The sequence below is a fragment of the Cyprinus carpio genome, chromosome A3 (genome assembly GCF_018340385.1).
Source record: "Cyprinus carpio isolate SPL01 chromosome A3, ASM1834038v1, whole genome shotgun sequence".
Lineage (NCBI taxonomy): Eukaryota > Metazoa > Chordata > Actinopteri > Cypriniformes > Cyprinidae > Cyprinus > Cyprinus carpio.
In genome coordinates, this window is record NC_056574.1 from 10,250,361 (window position 1) to 10,259,107 (window position 8,747).

Genomic DNA, 8,747 nt, shown 5'->3' on the forward strand with positions numbered 1-8,747 from the left:
CAGAGGGAGGGCCCAAGCACAGTAGTTTATTTCTTAAGAAATTAGAAATTAAATCCATTTTTTATCACTGTGATATTTGCAGAGCAAATCAAGTTATTAAACCAGTGTTTTTCCTCATTGTAGCCGGTTAAGTGAGTCCTGAACCACATATGCTGAGATTGAACTTGAACTCTACAAAGAAACAGAAGAAAAAGAAAGAAAACAAAGGTAAACTGAAATAAAAGTCTCTGCATTGATTTTATGACATACACCAGTAGCAAAAATCCCCACATCATTTTCCTAAATGCAGTTGTGGCAGTGAACGGGTGAATTGATCGATATGAAAATAAAATAAAAATAAAAACTTTATATAAAAATGAAAATCATGCATTTTGATTAAATTTGTATATATTGTATGTGCTGGATCTTGTGAAGCGACTTATGCTCGTGTAAAAAAAAATGTCCGAAGAGAAAGTTCAGTCCCGGATGCTGATGGGTTTCTGTTGAGAAGGGTGAATGAACACAGGGATCATCAATGATACAATAATCTTTGTGATATTGAAGCACTTGATGGAATGATGTATCACATTAATATTAGTGATGCAACTTCCTGGGCTAGAACAGTTTGCTACTAACTGTTGATTATACATTGAAAAAAAAAAGAAAAAACTTGATTATGCTTTAGTAATGCAGGTGTTTTCTGTTTGATTATTATTAACAGAGGCAGTAGCTTATGCGTAGAACTGAGAACACAGAATATTCTTTTGACTGTTGAGAAGTGAACAAGTTTAATGTTCCTGGATATTAAGGAATTTTAAAATTTGATTATCAGGTCTGAAAATGTTGGCTTAAATGTAGAAGGATAGTGAAATATGTATTGATACATCTTTATTTTGATGAGACCACGGCCACCATATTTTATTGGATAGAAAAAACATTAGCTGCTTTGAGTTGCAGTCTCAGATTAAAAAAAAAACAAAAAAAAAAAAAAAAAAAAAAAAAAAAGCCCTTTGTCCAGCAATTAAACACAAAAAAAAAACCTTGTAATTATCAGTCCAAGGATGCTGATGGGTTTCTGGTGAGAAGGAGTGGAAATGAAACAGGATCATCAATGATCAATAATCTTGTGATATTGAGCATGCATGGAAATAGCTGTACGCATTGTAAATTAGTGATGCAAACTGCCATGATGCTTCAGAAAGTTTGATACTATTGTTTTTTTTTTTTTTTTTTTTTTTTTTTTTTTGTTTTACCTATCTCTTGAATACATTGAAAAAAAAAAAAGAAAAACCTTGCTTTAGCTTATAGTAATGCGTGTGTTTTCGTTGAGTATTATTACAGAGGCACCAGCTAGAGTATTAGTAGACCTGAGACAACAGAATATTCGTTTCTGACTGTTGATGCTAACGTGAACCAAGTTTACTTTCCTGGAAAATTACGGACTTTTCAACTTTTGATTATCAGGTCTGCAAATTGTTTTTTTAAAGGTTACTATTTTTCGCTCTTTAAATGTCAACGATATATAGTCGAAAATACTGTTTATAATCCCTCTTTATTTATGAAAGGCCAACCCCTTATTTGCTCGAGCTAAGAACAAAACCTCCAGCCTCCTCTCGAGCTTGCCTTCAGTTCCGGTATCACACACCAAAACAACACAAAACAACACAAGCCCAACAAAAAGCCCTGATCCGCAATACCCCAAACCCACCCTCGTAACGCCACGCGCCCATAACATTCAATCAAACACGCTCTATCGACTGCTTTGGTTGGTCTGTATTCTATATCTGTTTCAGTCAACAAACCACAAGGTGCGTGGTGTGTGTGAATACTGTTTTATCTACAATTCCTTTCAAAAGGTTGGGGTCAGCTCAGATTATTTTTTACCTTATGTATTATTATTGATTATATTATTATCTATTATTCTTATTCTTATTATTATGTATTATTGACAAGAGAACTCAATAAGTTTGTCAGGAAGGCAATAGCATTAACAATTGCTGAATGAAACCTGACACTTGCACACCCGTGTAACACCGACAACACTGGCGACGGATCCATATTGACCCACAATCACCTCTCGTACGTTGGGAATCAATAACTTAACAGTCATCAGGGTTTTCACAGAATTCTGAGAAAGCCGCACACACCCATGTTGCCAACCAGCCGCACAAGAACACACCCCATGTTTTTATTTAGACAGATTATGCCCGACTATTACAGACCCCGTGCACTCCGAACATAATTTGTCTGATTAGGATTCATGTGAACCACCTGAAGGACTTGACAAATTCACGCCTTTTAATTACATTTATAAAATATATTCACCATAGAAAACATGATTTACAATTGTAGTTATAATTTTAGGGGTGTTGGTTACCAATAAATACGAGCCTCGGAGTGGAGAGCGAGAGCGACTAATAAAAAAATAAATACATATAATAATGACCCAAGAGTTGTTTTTGAATGGGCTCATAAACCTGCTATATCTTTGCTACTTTTACTTCTAATAAAGTATTCTTTTGTTCAGATAACCAATATCAAACATCATGAATATTACTCGGTATGTTTCTTATGATTATCCTTATCCTATACCCCACCACAATGCAGCACACCGATCCCAAATCACTTAACCAGACCAAAGACGAGATGGTTTTCGGCTGCTAGCGCGTGTAGCGTGGAGTGCCTGAAGAGGTTGGCTCCGTCATAGAAACGCATACGAAAGGCGCGGCACCCTGTAGCTGCCACTGACCCCTACCTAATACCCACCCCCTCCCTTAACCACACCACCAACTCCGCCCATCCTCGCCCCCAAATGACACTGGATTTCACCACTATTTAAAACTAAAAAACTGTACTCAACTCACCAATATTTACTTCGGTACGTCGAGTCTTCCATTCTATATTTCCCGCTACTCATACAAGCACACCCAAAGTTCGTTGTTCATGTGTGGTTTTTAAAAACCCCCCACCTTTCAATACAATATCAGAAATCAATAATATTCTACTCATGTTATTGTCTCACTCTCTTTAAACCTGCTTATTGTCATGTTATCATGCAAGAAGCACTTGGCCCTGTGTTTTACAGCCTGAAGAATTGCAACTGATGAGGATCCTAAAAGGATTGTTATCTCTGCTGGCTCCCTCTGGAGGACCACCATATTTAGTGCTTTACAGCCTTCCTAGTAGAATGGATGATAGATATAAATGGCTGTTCTTTGCTAAAATTAATGTTCGCCACCCAAGCCTTCAGAAGTACATGTCCGAAACTTGAATATGATAACATAAAACTTGGATAGATTTGTAGATATATATTAGATATACTATATATTATATATATAAGTCTATTATATATACTTATCATATATATATATTATAGGCTGTCAAACTGATAATCACGGTATTAATCACATCCAAAATAAAAGATTTGATTTACCATAATTATATGCTATGATGTTACATGGCAAGGTTTATATTTTTCTTTATGTATATAGACATACACAAGAAATTTTTATATATGTAGAAATATTTACATGTATATAAAATCTTATCATCATTTAGCTGCTGATAGGTAGTATTGTATTATATACATATATTACTCATATAAACATAACATATTCTTCTAAACTATAGATAAATGCATGTGTCAGTTATGGGTTATGACGATTACTTAATAATATACACGAGTATACACCTTCAGACATGATGTAAACACAAAATTATTTGTAGCGATGATGATTAATCGCTGATTAATAATTTGACAGCACTAATAGATATCATATATCTTTCTTTTTATATGAGCTTATTTTTGAGGATTCTATAGACCATCATGGCATGAATCAAATTGAAAGAAATTTTTAAAGAAAACCGCACAGTCTTACTCATTTGCTTCTTAAGAAGGAAACTAGAACTGTTTGTTGGAGTGCAGAAGGTCACCGCCGAATTACGCTTAGCAGTGTGTCTTGAAAAGCAACTACTCTCGGATTGATCTCGGGTATCCGTAGTGTACTTACCTAGCATCTTGTTCTGACTTCACAGACGCCTGCCTCAGATGAATACGAACAATGTGTTAACTCAAAAGGTGTGATAAGCCTTCACCCACCTGATTTTCTTTTTGACTTTTACCCTAAAGCCTCGCCTCATAGTAATTCAATTGCATGTCATTGCTTTAATAAAATCATCACACTAACGACAGTATATGGCCATAAAAAACTCGGTATTGCTACACAATGTGGCCATCTGACAAAGATTATAAATTAACTTCAACACAATACAAACTGCCCTGTTATGTTCTTCCAAACAAAGAAGCATATAATGTGTTTCAGCCATGAAACAGTCTGAAGCAGTGAATTGAATTATTCTCGTAAATCATGACTATGCTCTGGAGTCTGAGACATCTACAGATCTCCATCGAATGATTTTATTAGTGACACTGAAACAATGATCAAGACGGAACTCCAAAGCATCATCTGGTGTATTTCACTACTACGCGAAGAAACTCTCTGCATGTGCAGTCGTTCAGGGGTAAATGTTTTGTTCTGTCGTAATGCTCTATTACATAAAACTAATTAGTCTTATGTGAAACTGACATTACAATCAACGAAGGATTCATGACCAGCCATGATGCCACTGTACTTCCTTATGTATGTAGTTTACATGAAGTCTATAAATAGGCAGAATAGAAAACTGTCGTTTGAAAACGGTTTTGTTGAGATTACATTTCCCTAACCAAGAGACAGAAAGCACAGAAACAAGATATATATATTTGCATTTATATGAAACTATTATTTCTTCTTTTATTTGGGGAGGAAATGTGGAATAGGTTTAGTGATGATTAATCTACAGTATTTTCTTTTCTTTTCTCAAGAGAAGGTTTTTTGCATTTTTTTTCTCAAAACGGTAAGTTAGGTACTTTGGCACATTGGCGGGTGAGATAATCATCATGCTGAGGGTTATGTACGTTATCAGCTGGTTTATATTTCGCTGCTTCTGAGACAGTCTCTTCCAGGGTCGCTTTGCGCTTCAGCTCTGGGGACGCATTCTCGAGATAGAGTGCGGTCTTCGTTCTAGGACTTACGCAGGAATAGAATTGCCGACACCGCTGATCTCTTCTGAGGCATGTTGTGTTCCTGTGAGATGCGGCTCAGCAGCGACTGTGTGATGATATACCTGGATATCGTCGTGCCGCAGGTGCACTATGAATTAGTTCAGCAACATGCATAAATTAGTAATATTTAAAAACATGCTTTTCGCACATCAGTGCTAAGTATTTAGGGTACAAGCTGCAAATAAATTAGTATAACTGCATGTCTTATGCAACATATTATTATGTATTTTATTATTATTATATTAGTCAGTATTATCTAGTTATTATTTTTTTTTCTTTTTACATTTTTTTTTTTTATTTTTTTTTTTTTTTCTTTGTGCTTGCTGCTAACTGACTAGCAATTCGAAAATGTGAAATTTAAATTTAGCTAAAATAAATAATTTTTGTCAATATTTAGGTCCGGTGTATAGTGATAGCAGGTTATTCTATCAGCATAACTAATGAAATAAAAGCAAATACTTGACAATAAACAGTTAAACTGAAAAGTTATTATATAATAAAAAATTATATATATATAAGTACTACACAAAATTAGTAACCCCCACACCCCCAAAAAATTACCTACAATTATAAACATTAAAAATTGAAACCTGAGATTAATTGCATAAAAATACTAATAAAAAAGCGATGCACCAGTATCTCAATGATTTCATGATATTTTTAAAATAACATGGATAGGGTTATGGATTTCACCAATGCTTTATATTTTAACTCTGTCCGGCTAGCTGGATAAGCAACCAGAAACTATATTTTCGAGGCGACACCATTCACTTACAAAATGAACATTAAACATACAAAAAGGTTTGATTATAGTATTACTATTTCAATTCTATCTACTCTCATTTAAAAACTCAAAAGCAAAAGTTACAACGACATTAAACAGCTTGCCCAGGCTTTCCCACTGTGGCACAGCAGGGTGGCCCGACAGAGGATCAGAACATGCAGTTAACAGACAATACCCAACCTAATCTCAACAGCTGATGTTCTGCCTTCCTGATTTATTTAAAGCAATAACTGTCTAGAGTCTGATCAGTGACATTTTCGTTATTAAAGCATTTTAGTATATACTTTTATGTATTGTTAATTATGAACAATCTACTAAAGCATTGAGGTAAAGTCATGTTTTGTTTGGCTTATTATTACACTTTAAATGTTAGTAATTTTATTCGTAAGCAAGTATTTCTTGTTAGGCGACCGCAAGATGCAAATAAGTTCCACCTGCCATAAATCCCCATCTACACAATTAGTTTTGTTTTTGTTGTTGTTAACGCGAATGGTTTTGACGCATATCCGGTTCCCAAATGACACGAAGTTCGTTACCACATGAGCCTTAAAATACCGGGTAACATATGTAAAAAATGAAGAGCTGTAAATTAACTGTAGAGAACTGTAAATTAACCAGTTACAATGCTGGCAACCACAGCCTGGCCAGTCGCTTTACCGGATTTTACAGCACAATTGTTTTCTCAAGCCTGACAGAAAAACGACATGAGACTTGGCAACCCTGCAGTCAACACGAGCTGCCTTGCTGTTTGAAGTCAGTTGTCGTTTGTGTGTTTCTCTGTTCTTAAGTAATTCTGTTTGTTAACAGCAGCTAGTGTTCATAACTAATGCTCAGATTCTACACGCAAATTAATCACGTCATTATATGAACTGCCCAATGTATACTCTTCTTTCAAGTGCAACTCAACTGAATTACCGTTCAGAGTACTCACAACTATTTAGTTTTTTTAAAATCTTAAAACGGTTTTAGGCAATCAGTTTCTCTCAACACGGTTTACGTTGTTACTTGTCATGGTTTTACAGAGTTTGATATAAATCCATTTTCTGACCTTCTCACAGCAATGAGGCAGCAATAATTCTCTACTTTAATCACGGCTACGATTAAGCGATTGCATATAATTTTACTTATTATTATGAAAATACCCGGAGATTGGCCTTGAAGAACACCAGATTAAAGCATATATTTAATCAGGAAGACTCGATTGTTAAAGCCGTTATCGGCTGCAGTTTGGAACAGCTACCAGAGTGGATCAGTTCTGATTCATTAGGACTTTAAACAAGAAACAAGGCTGTTTACCGTTTAACCCATTTGAGTTTTGCTATTACTTTCTAACAACATGAATACACACTGTCATTTGTGAGCATTATATTCCTTATTTTAGTTTACGTCTCCTGCTGCAATAATTTAATGATTTTATATAAATTTCTTTTAATAAATACAGTGCCCATTTCTACTGCGGATGTTTTGTTAAAACAAAACAAACCCAATAGTCATAGTACAAGCAGCAGAAACCAGGACCACGAACAAGTCAATTAATGAATATGATTTGTTCTCTAAATGTCTATTTTGGACTTTGCAGCAGTATACTGTAGTCTACAGGCTTAGTCGATTAGTATCCAGATTATAAAAATAATACTATCAAGTTTAATCGATTCAATGAACATGTAGGTTTTTTTTTTTTTGTTTTTTTTTTTTCACAGCAGCAAATGAACTGCTGGTTGTGGTGACTTGTTGATGGTGTTAAGAGCGATATGTGCAGAGTTGTGAAACAACAAAGAATAGATGTTAATAGTGTGCCCCTAATGTAATGATTTTGATATGCAATTACGGAAAACTGTATAACGCGCCGAAGAGGATTTAAAAAAAAAAACACACACCGACAAACAAAAAAACCTACAGAACCACATGTATGAGCAATAGTTAATACGGATGCTTTGCACGCATGCTTTCCAAATTATGATTTCTACGTGTATTCTGCATGACGTAAGAAATAAAACCCAGCTACTGAAAACCACTAGATCCTGTGAGCTCTTCTTCACACTGTGTTATTCTTCTATACAGTACGTCCTCTCGCACATTCAGTCTCTGCAATTTAGGGTACATGTGATGTCTAATGATTACATTGTTTTTTCTTACAAATTTATTTCAGAACCCCTCTCTATCTTTATCATTAAAGGATTTGAGAATCTCAGAGAAATACTTTTGTGCACCTCTGATGAAGTCAAAACCACACCACGTCACAACATCTGATCTGTAATTTATTTATAAAATTTAATTCAATCCAAAAAACTATAATTAGTTCTTAAACTGAGTCTGAAAAGTAATGTTCTCTGAAATTGTCAGCTTACTGACGGCACACCCCTACTGTGTGGACGGTCTAACTGATGATAATTAGTGTGTGTGAACCATGCAATTGTCTGGTTTGAGCTAAAGATGTGTGCAACGAGCTTCAGAATTCCAGTCACTGTGATGTAGCCCGATGAAGTACATGTGTTACTTGAAAGTAAGATTTACAACTTAAACCAACGAGTAAAATCAGTGAGTAGTTGAAGCGAACTAAACAGATTTGTCTACACTACATGAAATAGTCGTGAAGACCAGAACAAATGGCTCTTATGAGTCTTGGTGTTTGCATGGCCTTTAATATGTTAAAAGTCATTAACATCTTTAATAATTTATAATTCCTTACCATTTATATAGCACTTTTCTGGGCACTCAAAGTTGCTTTACAGTAAAGTGGGGTAGTGTAATCATCCACGACCAGTTGATAGAAGGTACATGGATCCTTTCACTAGATTTAGGTCTCTGTGAGAAAACCCAGGAAAGACAGCATGCCTGAGATGGATATTGTCATGTGTATTGCCACTTTTTTATTTGACA